This window comes from Salmo salar, chromosome ssa09 (genome assembly GCF_905237065.1).
Source record: "Salmo salar chromosome ssa09, Ssal_v3.1, whole genome shotgun sequence".
NCBI lineage: Eukaryota > Metazoa > Chordata > Actinopteri > Salmoniformes > Salmonidae > Salmo > Salmo salar.
The window spans coordinates 154605741-154619315 of NC_059450.1; the positions used below are offsets into that span (position 1 = coordinate 154605741).

Sequence of the window (13575 nt, forward strand, 5' to 3'; positions counted from 1 at the left end):
GTGTTGAGAGACGTCGGCCTCCTCCTGCCGTGTTGAGAGACGTCGGCCTCCTCCTGCCGTGTTGAGAGACGTCGGCCTCCTCCTGCCGTGTTGAGAGACGTCGGCCTCCTCCTGCCGTGTTGAGAGACGTCGGCCTCCTCCTGCCGTGTTGAGAGACGTCGGCCTCCTCCTGCCGTGTTGAGAGACGTCGGCCTCCTCCTGCCGTGTTGAGAGACGTCGGCCTCCTCCTGCCGTGTTGAGAGACGTCGGCCTCCTCCTGCCGTGTTGAGAGACGTCGGCCTCCTCCTGCCGTGTTGAGAGACGTCGGCCTCCTCCTGCCGTGTTGAGAGACGTCGGCCTCCTCCTGCCGTGTTGAGAGACGTCGGCCTCCTCCTGCCGTGTTGAGAGAAGTCGGCCTCCTCCTGCCGTGTTGAGAGACGTCGGCCTCCTCCTGCCGTGTTGAGAGACGTCGGCCTCCTCCTGCCGTGTTGAGAGACGTCGGCCTCCTCCTGCCGTGTTGAGAGACGTCGGCCTCCTCCTGCCGTGTTGAGAGACGTCGGCCTCCTCCTGCCGTGTTGAGAGACGTCGGCCTCCTCCTGCCGTGTTGAGAGACGTCGGCCTCCTCCTGCCGTGTTGAGAGACGTCGGCCTCCTCCTGCCGTGTTGAGAGACGTCGGCCTCCTCCTGCCGTGTTGAGAGACGTCGGCCTCCTCCTGCCGTGTTGAGAGACGTCGGCCTCCTCCTGCCGTGTTGAGAGACGTCGGCCTCCTCCTGCCGTGTTGAGAGACGTCGGCCTCCTCCTGCCGTGTTGAGAGACGTCGGCCTCCTCCTGCCGTGTTGAGAGACGTCGGCCTCCTCCTGCCGTGTTGAGAGACGTCGGCCCTCCTCCTGCCGTGTTGAGAGACGTCGGCCCTCCTCCTGCCGTGTTGAGAGACGTCGGCCCTCCTCCTGCCGTGTTGAGAGACGTCGGCCCTCCTCCTGCCGTGTTGAGAGACGTCGGCCCTCCTCCTGCCGTGTTGAGAGACGTCGGCCCTCCTCCTGCCGTGTTGAGAGACGTCGGCCCTCCTCCTACTGCCGTGTTGAGACGTCGGCCCTCCTCCTACTGCCGTGTTGAGACGTCGGCCCTCCTCCTACTGCCGTGTTGAGACGTCGGCCCTCCTCCTACTGCCGTGTTGAGACGTCGGCCCTCCTCCTGCCGTGTTGAGACGTCGGCCCTCCTCCTGCCGTGTTGAGACGTCGGCCTCCTCCTGCCGTGTTGAGAGACCAAAGACTGTTTGTTTGAGACTTGATATCCAAGTGTTTTGTCTCAATAGATGTAGGTTACTACTAGAGTTGTTCATCTGTTTACATCGGTCATTAGAGGGAGTTTGCTGAGATGTACTGCAACCACTTGGCTCCTCAGTGCTAACTACCCCACACGCAGGCACACACACACACACAGTTTTGTATTGCTATCCTTGTGGGGACCAAGGAATTGATTCCCATCCCAAATCCTATTTTCCTTCAATCTAACCTTATCCCTCAACCTAACCCTAAAACTATACCTAACCCTAAAAAATAAATAATTTGATGTTGTTTATGTGACATGGACATGCTACAGCATGCAGGGACTGTACTGTGGCTCAAGGTACACACGGCACAAGGAGACACGGCCTGTGATCTGTCTGTCTGATGAGCTGGAAGCGTTAATTTCACTCCTGTCGGTGGAGATGGTGTGTATATGGAGAGGTTCTGATCAGACCTGTATGGGATACTTTTCTTTGGAGAAACCATGTCACAGGATCGCTTCAGAGATCGTTCGTTGCCTCCATTTTGATGAAAAAGAAACAAATTTGCCTTCTGACTGTTGTCATATCGACACTTTACATACATACATACATACATACATACATACATACATACATACATACAGTACCGGTCAAAAGTTTTAGAACACCTACTCCTTCAAGGGTTTTTCTTTATTTTTACTATTTTCTACATTGTAGAATAATAGTGAAGACATCAAAACTATGAAATAAAGAAGACTTATTGACCAAAGCCTGTTGTTGAAAAACACCTAAGTGCTTTGTCTTTTCAACCTCTGCCATGTCGAGAGCTATCTATCTAATAGAACTACAAGGGTTTTCTATAATGGAAGCATCTCTAATGTCAAACATGTAAAGTGTGGTGTACCGCAGGGCAGCTCTCTAGGCCCTCTACTCTTTTCTATTTTTACCAATGACCTGCAACCACTGGCATTAAACATAGCATGTGTGTCCATGTATGCTGATGATTCAACCATATACGCATCAGCAACCACAGCTAATGAAGTCACTGAAACCCTTAACAAAGAGTTGCAGTCTGTTTTGGAATGGGTGGCCTGTAATAAACTGGTCCTGAACATTTCTAAAACTAAGAGCATTGTATTTGGTACAAATCATTCCTTAAGTGCTAGACCTCAGCTGAATTTGGTAATGTGGCTGTTGAACAAGTTGAGGAGACTAAATTACTTGGCGTTACCTTAGATTGTAAACTGTCATGGTCAAAACATATAGATTCAATGGTTGTAAAGATGGGGAGAGGTCTAGCCGTAATAAAGAGATGCTCTGCCTTTTTGACACCACACCCCAAAAAGCAAGTTTTGCAGGCTCTAGTTTTGTCTAATCTTGATTATTGTCCAGTCGTGTGGTCCAGTGCTGCAAAGAAAGACCTAGTTAAGCTGCAGCTGGCCCAGAACTGAGCGGATCGTTTTGCTCTTCATTGTAATCAGAGGGCTGATATTAATACTATTCATGCCGGTCTCTCTTGTCTAAGAGTTGAGGAGAGACTGACTGCATCACTACTTCTTTTTATAAGAAACAATGTGTTGAAAATCCCAAATTGTTTGCATAGTCAACTTACATACAGCTCTGACACACACGCTTACCCCACCAGACATGCCACCAGGGGTCTTTTCAATGTCCCCAAATCCAGAATAAATTCAAGAAAAGGTAAAGTATTATATAGAGCTATTATTGCATGGAACTTCCTTCCATCTCATATTGCTCAAATGAACAGCAAACCTGGTTTAAAACAAACAGATAAAGCAATGCCTCTTCCCTATTGGACCTAGATAGTTTGTGTGTATGCATTGATATCTAGGCTACGTGTGCCACCAGTCTGTCCATTGCTCGTGTTTCTTGGCCCAAGCAAGTCTCTTCTTCTTATTGGTGTCCTTTTAGTAGTGGTTTCTTTGCAGCAATTCAACCACGAAGGCCTGATTCACACAGTTTCCTCTGAACAGTTGATGTTGAGATGTGTCTGATGAACTCTGTGAAGCATTTATTTGGGCTGCAATTTCTGAGGCTGGTAACTCTAATGAACTTATCCTCTGCAGCAGAGGTAACTCTAGGTCTTCCGTTCCTGTGGCGGTCCTCATGAGAGCTAGTTTCATCATAGCGCTTGATGGTTTTTGCAATTGCACTTTAAAAGTCCTTAATTTTACGTATTGACTGACCTTCGTGTCTTAATATAACGATGGACTCTCGTTTCTCTTTGCTTATTTGAGCTGTTCTTGTCAGAATACGGACTTAACAAGGCACATCTGTTTAATTGAAATGCATTCCAGGTGACTACCTCATGAAGCTGGTTGAGAGAATTTCAAGAGTGTGCAAAGAAGTCATCAAGGCAAAGGGTGAATATTTTGAAGAATTTCAAATATAAAATATATTTTGATGTAACTTTTTTTTGGTTACTACATGATTCCATATGTGTTATTTCATAGTTTTGATGTCTTCACTATTATTCTACAACGTAGAAAATAGTAAAAATAAAGGAAAAACCCTTGAGTAGGTGTTCTAAAACTTTTGACATGGTATCTTGCGTATAAATGATCAACTTTTTGACTGCTATCATATCGACACTTAATTTCATTGTTATGAGATTATTGCTTTTGTGCTGAATTTCACTATATATATATATATATGTATGTATGTATGTATGTATGTATGTGTTTATGCTACTGATGTTTTCATCATTTGACTGGACGTTTTCCTGACCTTGTGTCTTGTTTTTATTTTTTTTATTTTGTCGTTCTTACAATTATTTGTTACCGTGTTCCAAAGGCACTCCACAAAAAAAAAATGTATTGAACACTTTAATGTTTCTAGGTTTTTACATATGGCCTACAGTAACATAAACTAGTGAAACATTTTATTGTTATTTTAAATAAAATAATCTCATTAGCTTAAAGGGGGGCGGGTCCCTGGAAGCCTAGCAGTTCTAGTGTTAATTACACCAATTCAACTTGAAGGAAGGAAGGAAGGAAGGATGCATTACTGTAGTATTTGAACAGGTCCTTGTACTGCTTATCAACTGGTACAGTATTCACCCCCCTGTTTTTTTCACATTGTTTTGTTACAAAGTGGGATTAAAATGCATATAATTTATTTTTATCTACACCAAATACATCATGTCAAAATGAAAAAAGGGGTGCTTGCTTAGGCCCTTCCTGCACTCCCTGTTCATCCACGACTGCGTGGCCAAAGACGACTCCAACACCATCATTTACGTTTTCTGATGACACAACAGTGGTTACTGATCACCGACAACGATGAGACAGCCTATACAAGGAGCAGGTCAGAGAACTGGCAGTGTGGCGCCATGACAACCTCTACCTCAACGTGAGCAAGACAAAGGAGCTGATCACGGACTCCAGGAAAAGGGTGTGCTTGACATTGGCAAGCACTGGGGAGTTTTTTTTTCAGGATACAGCTAATCAGAATGGAGGTAAGGACAGGCAAAATTCTAAGAGGTTAACCTGATTGTCTGCTTTCCACCAGACACTGGGAGATGAATTCACCTTTCAGCAGGAAATCTACACTTATGTTACTAACCAAGAAGACAGTGAATGTTCCTGAGTGGCCAAGTTACAATTTTGACTTAAAGAATGGCTGTCTAGCCATGATCCCCCAACATCTTGACAGAGCTTGAACAATGTTGAAAAGAATAAAGGACAAATAATGTACAATCCAGGTGTGGAAAGCTGTAATAGTCTGACCTAATAAGACTCACAGCTGTAATAGTCTGACCTAATAAGACTCACAGCTGTAATAGTCTGACCTAATAAGACTCACAGCTGTAATAGCTGCCAAAGGTGACTCTAACATGTATTGACTCTGGTGAATACTTATCTAAACAAGGTATAGTTTCTTTTTTTTTTTTATTTTTTTTTTTTATTGTTCATCTTTTTTTTATTATTATTTTTCTTTGTAAATGTCAAAGTAGAGTATTTTTTAAATTATTTTTTTTTTTAAAGATTGTTGACAAAAATGGACATCCATTTGAATCCCACTTTAACACAATAAAATGTGTAGAAATCCAAGGGGGTTGAATGGTTATGATAGGGAATGTAGGTGTTTTTCTGAGAGGCTGTATGTACCGTAATTTCCGGACTATTAAGCGCACCTGAATATAAGCCGCACCCACTGAATTGAAAAAAAAAGTATTATTTTGAACATAAATAAGCCGCACATGTCTATAAGCCGCAGGTGCCTACCGGTACATTGAAACAAATTAACTTTACACAGGCTTTAATGAAACACGGCTTGTAACAAAAATAAATAGGCTTTAACGAAACACGGCTTGTAACAAAAAATAAATAGGCTTTAATGAAACACGGCTTGTAACAAAAATAAATAGGCTTTAACGAAACACGGCTTGTAACAAAAATAAAAAAATTGCAGTAAACAGTAGCCTACCAAGAAAGTCATTGGTCACTATCTTCCTCCTCCTGGGCACTGAAACCACTGAAGTCCTCTCCTTCGGTGTCGGAGTTGAATAGCCTCAGAATTGCTTCATCCGATATTGGATCATTTTCATTGTCGCTCTCGTCACTTTCATCCGGAGGCAAATCCCCCGCTGAGACCTCTTCAACATGCAGCAGTCTAGCCATTCGAAACCCGTTGATGATAGTGGATTTTTTGACAATGCTCCACGCTGTCAGGACCTACTGGCAGACTTGACCATAAGTTGGTCTTCGCATGCGGCCCGTTTTAGTGAAGGATTTCTCCGTGTTCAGCCTCCCGCTGAACACGGAGCACCACCTTAAATGCACGATTTACACTGATGTCGAGTGGCTGCAAATACTTTGTTGTACCCCCAGGAATCAGGGTGACAAAATGACTACCGTAATCAGAATGATGGGAAGTTTGAGAGCGCTCGATTTAATCTAAACAGTAAACAAAAAAGTTGTTTGACCTTAACCCGTTCGGCAATTTCATTGGTCTAATGAAAGCTTCATGCCGCCAAAAAACTGAGCACTTCACAGAATGTGTTTTTTTTTTTTTGAGAAAAAAAATTTGAAAGCGGGAAAAATCCATATATTAGCCGCGTCATTGTTTAAGCCGCGAGGTTCAAAGCCTGGGGAAAAAAGTTGCGTCTTATAGTCCGGAAATTACGGTAGTTGGGAATCTTCATGTTCCACCGTGGTCAGACAGAAGCCCACCGCAGCCGCTCAAGACAAAGGGCAAAGACTTCTGACGTGAGCCTGCGTTTTTCTCTTTCTAAACATAGCACATCTAGTCTGTCTGTGGAGGAGAAGACCTTGGTGCTTTTTCCTCTCTTTGTCTTTTCCCTCCATCTTATCAGTTGTTGCTAGCTGCCACACACTATCTGTACGATGCAGAGGCACAGGTCCGTAATAAGGACTTCTCTAATATGGAGCTTAGCCTGTAGCGTGAAGGCCCACCTGAACCGCTGTAATAATTGCTTTTGTGTGTGTGTGTGTTGTGTCGTCAGAAAACGTAATGATGGTGTTGGGGTCGTTCTTGGCCACGCAGTCGTGGATGAACAGGGAGTACAGGCGGGGCCTAAGCAAGCACCCCTTTTTTCATTTTGACATGATGTATTTGGTGTAGATAAAAAATTAATTATATGCATTTTAATCCCACTTTGTAACAAAACAATGTGAAAAAAACGCGGTGAATACTGTACCAGTGGATAAGCAGTACAGGGACCTGTTCAAATACAACAGAGAAGGATGAGAGCATTCTGTGTGTGTGTTTGTTTGTGCTCTTTTCAATTATGTTAATGTGCATCCGCATCACAGATAACGTGTGTTTTTGGTGCTCGTGAGCATCCAGTACTGTTTCATAAGGTGTGCATTGTGACTGGTGTTACTGTGCGTCACCATGCGTGGGTGGTTTTCATTTACATTCTCTGCTCAGGCTTGTTGAGCGGCATCAGTCAGTGGTCAGAGCAGATGAATGATGCCTTGTTGAGCAGCGTCAGAGCTAGGGTTGCAAAGGGACGGAAACTTTCCGGTTAAATTTCTGTAAATATTCCATGGGAAGTTAAGCCTGTGAATTTTGCTTAAATTCATCAAAAAAGTTAGCTTATAACAGTGAACCTTTTTTGTGGGATACACTTAAGGCAATTCTAGGTCTTGTGGCATATTTTGGTTAACCTATCCCCAATTCAATGGAATTGCAACCCTCTGCATGCAGAGTACATTCTTCCATCATATGTACAGCTGATTCTCAAGATCTGGTACACTAACGAGATGCTATTGAGCCCACACTACTACACTGTCTGAGCCAAGGACTACATGCTTTCTGGTAAGATTTGATTACAATACTGGGTGGGGTGAATATATTTTATGACATACATGATTTTTGTTAACTAGTAAATAGTAGCCTACAGCAAAGTGAGTTTTAAATAATTTCTAACTTGTTAACAATTTCTGCTAGTTAGTTTTTGCTACCATGTGGGTTTTAGTTTGCTTGAGCCTGCTAACTGATGAGTGTTAATTCACCTGTTTCCATACATGTTTGATTTTAAAACATTTATCTTACAAAGGAGTTGTTTAATCTAACTGAGCCACTCCGTTGTTGCCTTGGCCGTGTGCTTTGGGTCATTGTCATGCTGGAATACCCATCCACGACCCATTTTCAATGCCCTGGCTGAGGGAAGGAGGTTTTCACCCAAGATTTGACGGTACATGGCCCCGTCTATCATCCCTTTGATGCGGTGAAGTTGTCCTGTCCCCTTAGCAGAAAAACACCCCCAAAGCATAATGTTTCCACCCCCATGTTTGACGGTAGAGATGGTGTTCTTGGGGTCATAGGCAGCATTCCTCCTCCTCCAAACACAGCAAGTTGAGTTGATGTCAAAGAGCTCCGTTTTGGTCTCATCTGACCACAACACTTTCACCAGTTGTCCTCTGAGTCATTCAGATGTTCATTGGAAGACTTCAGACGGGCCTGTATATGTATTCTTGAGCAGGGGGACCTTGCGGGCGCTGCAGGATTTCAGTGCTTCACGGCGTAGTGTGTTACCAATTGTTTTCTTGGTGACTATGGCCTTGAGATCATTGACAATGTCCTCCCGTGTAGTTCTGGGCTGATTCCTCACCGTTCTCATGATCATTGCAACTCCACGAGGTGAGATCTTGCATGGAGCCCCAGGCCGAGGGAGATTGACAGTTCTTTTGTGTTTCTTCCATTTGCGAATAATCGCACCAAATGTTCTCACCTTCTCACCAAGCTGCTTGGCGATGGTCTTGTAGCCCATTCCAGCCTTGTGTAGGTCTACAATCTTGTCCCTGACATCCTTGGAGAGCTCTTTGGTCTTGGCCATGGTGGAGAGTTTGGAATCTGATTGATTGCTTCTGTGGACAGGTGTATTTTTTTACAGGTAACAAGCTGCGGTTAGGAGCACTCCCTTTAAGAGTGTGCTGCTAATCTCAGCTCGTTACCTGTATAAAAGACAACTGGGAGCCAGAAATCTTTCTGATTGAGAGGGGGTCAAATACTTATTTCCCTCATTTAAAATGCAAATCAATTTATAACATTTTTGACATGCGTTTTTCTGGATATTTTTCTTGTTATTCTGTCTCTCACTGTTCAAATAAACCTACCATTAAAATTATAGACTGATCCTTTCTCTGTCAGTGGGCAAACGTACAAAATCAGCAGGGGATCAAATACTTTTTTCCCCCACTGTAAAGGGGTTCGGCGCATACATCGGGGGAAAAAGAAATCCACTACCACCCCGCGACTCCTTCCAATTGAGACTCAGGACGGGCCCTCAGTCCAACAGGAGCTAAATGTCTTCAACTTATCAAGACAGACCCTGACATCAGCTCACCTCTGTGTTCTCAATAAGGGGTTTGTACTGAATACATTAATGACTGATGTCCAGATCTAGTCAAGTTTCTTTTCCGTAATCTGAGATTGCGTGAGTTATTTGATAAGAGTGAAACTTTTAAATGACTCCACTTGAAATGTCATCCTCAGTGAGATGTATACATAGGTCTACCACGCTAATCAATAGACTTACCTGTCCTACCGTGAGTGAAGGAGGAGATGGAGCCTATTAACCCAGCTGACGTACCTGAGAACTCCTTGAGAACCACATTTTAGAGCAAAAAGTTAATTTGTACTTCCTCCCAAACGCAATGCGTCCATAGAAACTTTCTGTAGGATTGTTGAAAATGATGTAGGTGACCTACTGAAAGACAACCTGAGTAGAGATGAGAGAACGGCTCTTAATAAGGACTTCAAGTCAGATCCTTCCATTATCATTAAAAAAAAATGTGACAAAGGAGGAGGAATTTGTAAACAAAACAAATGTGACTGTGAATGAATGTTGCTGACAACTATCTAAAGGTGACTTCTATCTAGCAAACTGAATTGTGACCTTACCCTAGAATTACAGCATAATATCTCATCCACAGTGGAACGTTTTTTTGAAATCAGGACAAATCACCAAAAAAGAAGTTGAATTTCTATGTGTGAAATTTCCTAAGATACCAACTTTCTATACAGTCGCTAAAGTACACAAACAAGAGTCTCCTCCTCCAGCTAGACCCATTGAATCAACAAATCGACTCTGACTTCTAAATTTGTGGATTACCACATTTTAAACCGATGGTTGAGAATCTCCCATCTTTATGGCAAAGACACTAGTCACATGATCTCATTGATAGAGGGCTTAGGAAGGATACCAGATGGTGCTCTGCTGGCCACTTTTGATGTGGAGAGCTTATACACTAACATCCCACACACTGGAGGCTTGCAGGCGCTACAACACTTCCTTCAGCAGAGAGACTCTACCCTTACTCCATCCAATGATCGCATCTTACAACTTACTGAACTGGTATTATCCCATAACTACTTTGTCTTTGAGTCAGACTTTTTCCTTTTTCCTTCGGGGTGTAGCCATGGCCCCCCCCAAATATGCAAACCTGTATGTGGGTCAATTTGAGGAAGCACTCCTTTACAAAAGAGAGACACACCCCTAACTTTCTAAAATCCTCCTATGGAAGAGATACATTGATGATGTCTTTGTGCTCTGGGAAGGAAGTCAGCAGGAATGAAATTAATTCCAAACTCTACTAAACGAGAGCTCTGAATACCTCAAATTCACCATGCAGACTGATGAGACTTATGGCTCATCAAAGAGAAGGATGCATTACACACAGACTTATACACAAAGCCCACAGACCACAATACGTGAGAATAGTATGCATCCCCTTCCCCTCAGGAATGGTCTACCATATAGCCAGTTATGCAGGGTTAAAAGAGTCTGTGGCCACCAGTCACATTTTGACAGCAATGCTAAAAAAAAAATGACAGAAATTCAAAATGAGAGGCTACAAGGACAAAACTCTTGATGCTGCAATGATGGACAATATCTCAAAAACCAAGAGAGGAATTACTAAAAACTCAACCAAAGAAGAAAAACAATGCAACAGTCTTTTTGCACTAAGTACACCAAGGGTTCGGAGAAAATGAAAGCAATCCTGAAAAAGCACTGGCATATTCTGCAATCAAACCCCCCCAAAAAATCGCACACCTTTTTCAAGGAACCCCCACTGGTGGTCTATAAGCGTGGTCGTAATATTGGAGAGCTTGGTGAGATCTGACCTTCCCCCCGAGCCCCCTTAGACACTCTTGACACCTATTCCAAATGGGAACTACAAAATGTGGCTCATGCGCACAGTGCAATAGCACTATTAAAAACGTCTTTCTTCAGACACCCACATACAGGTAGAAAAATCCCTGTTAGGGGCATCATCTCATGCAAGACCAAGGGAGTAATCTATCTCATCAACTGTTCATGTGGAAAAGGCTACGTAGGACAAACGAAAGACGATTAAAACAACGCAATAGCTGAACACCTGCAGCTCAATCAGGTGTAAGAACATTGACTATCCAGTAGCAGCTCACTTTGTTGAAGCTAACCATCCAATCACCTCCCTCAGATACACAGGCTTTGAGCATGTTGCTCTACAAAGGATAGGAAGTAACATCGAGATCCTACTACAACAAAGGGAGGCTTACTGTATCTGAATATTGACTTTTATCTCGGGCCCTTATGAACAAATCTTTATTTTCTCAACAAGTCTTATAAATTGATATATTCTTTCTACAGCTTATTAGCGTACAACTAATATGTTCCCTTGTTGATGATGCTCATTAGACATTAAGGTTGAACCAAAAGATTACAAATATTAAATGAAACAATTAAATATGTGAAATTGAATTGAACAATAATGTAGGTCATTTTGGAAGTAAGAGTGCAGGTTATTATTGGGAGCCACTGGAGACTAGTAAGGATGTACAGTTGAAGTCAGAAGTTCACATACACCTTAGCCAAATACATTTACACTCAGTTTTTCACAATTCCTGACTTTTTTTAATCCTAGTAAAAAATTCCTTGTCTTAGGTCAGTTAGGATCACCACTTTATTTTAAGAATGTGAAATGTCAGAATAGTAGTAGAGAATGATTTGATTTATTTCAGCTTTTATTTCTTCTTTCATCACATTCCCAGTGGGTCAGAAGTTTACATGCACTCAATTAGTATTTGGTTGTATTGTCTTTATAAATTGTTTAACTTGGGTCAAATGTTTCAGGTAGCCTTCCACAAGCTTCCCACAATAAGTTGGGTGAATTTTGGCCCACTCCTCCTGACACAGCTTGTGTAACTGAGTCAGGTTTGTAGGCCTCCTTGCTCGCACACGCCTTTTCAGTTCTGCCCACAAATGTTCCGTAGGATTGAGGTCAGGGCTTTGTGATGGCCACTCCAATACCTTGACGTTGTTGTCCTTAAGCCATTTTGCCACAACTTTGGAAGTATGCTTGGGGTCATTGTCCATTTGGAAGACCCATTTGCTACCAAGCTTTAACTTCCTGACTGATGTCTTGAGATGTTGCTTCAATCTATCCACATAATTTTCCTGCCTCATGATGCCATCTATTTTTATGAAGAGCACCAGTCCCTCATGCACCAAAGCACCCCCACAACATGATGCTGACACCCCCGTGCTTCACGGTTGGGATGGTAATCTTACGCTTGCAAGCCTCCCCCTTTTTCCTCCAAACATGACGATGGTCATTATGGCCAAAAAGTTATATTTTTGTTCCATCAGACCAGAGGACATTTCTCCAAAAAGTACGATCTTTGTCCCCATGTGCAGTTGCAAATTGTAGTCTGGCTTTTTTTTATGGCAGTTTTGGAGCAGTGGCTTCTTCCTTGCTGAGCGACCTTTCAGGTTATGTCAATATAGGACTAGTTTTACTGTGGATATAGATGCTTTTGTACCCATTTCCTTCAGCATCTTCATAAGGTCCTTTACTGTTGTTCTGGGATTGATTTGCACTTTTCACACCAAAGCAAGTTCATCTCTAGGAGACAGAACACGTCTCCTTCCTGAGCGGTTTGACGGCTGCGTGGTCCCATGGTGTTTATACTTGCGTACCATTGTTTGTACAGATGAACGCGGCACCTTCAGGCGTTTGGAAATTGCTCCAAAGGATGATCCAGACTTGTGGATGTCTACAATATATATATTTTTTCTCTTAGCTTTCATTTTACACCAAATTTTATGTGCTCCTAGAAACTTCACATGGTGGTGCTCATGGGTTGTTTTTCCATGGCAATTACCCAGTGTGATGTGGTGGAAGCTCTGCATGCTGTGGTGTGTCACACCGCCCACTCTGTAAATCAAAGTGTAACTGCTCTGGGCCAAATTAGAAACCCAAAGGTTAGACGTCTTGTTCCTGGCCAGGATCATCACTCTCAACCCAAGAAACAAACTGAAGACTAGGAAACGAGTAAAAAAAGACCAATAATTGAAAAATAGAACAAAATAGTGGATGGAGGGGGGGAGTTTTCCCTCTGAGGGCTAAATATAATCTTAGGGTCTTGTTTTTAGAGTTTTTTTGTTTTTCTAAATGTGTCATCGGGGGAGTCCTATATGCTTATGCCTTAAACCGAGTGCTGAATACTGGAGCTAATACCTTCTGTCTGTCTCTTGTCTCTCTCTTTTGTTTTCACTTGATGTGGCATTCCTGAGATCCAGAGTGGCACTGCGGTCTAAAGCACTGCATCTCAGTGCTATTCCTGTTGCAGTAAATGAGAATGTGTTCTCAGTTAACTTGCCTGGTAAAATAAGGGTAAAATAAACAGCTCACTACAGACCCTGGTTTGATCCCGGGCTGTATCACAACCAGCCGTGATCGTGAGTACATAGGGACTCACGATCACAATTGGCCCAGTGTTGCCTGGGTTAGGAGAGGGTTTGGCCTGGGGTAGGGCCGTCATTGTAAATAAGAACTTGTTCTTAACTGACT

At 43.1% G+C, this 13575-nt stretch overlaps 1 protein-coding gene across 3 annotated transcripts in view; it reads left to right on the forward strand.

Moving 5' to 3' along the window:
• Nucleotides 1–13575, forward strand: part of LOC106613355 (protein-tyrosine sulfotransferase 1) — a 102792-nt gene that overhangs the window by 23938 nt on the left and 65279 nt on the right. The gene's annotated exons all lie outside the window — the stretch shown is intronic.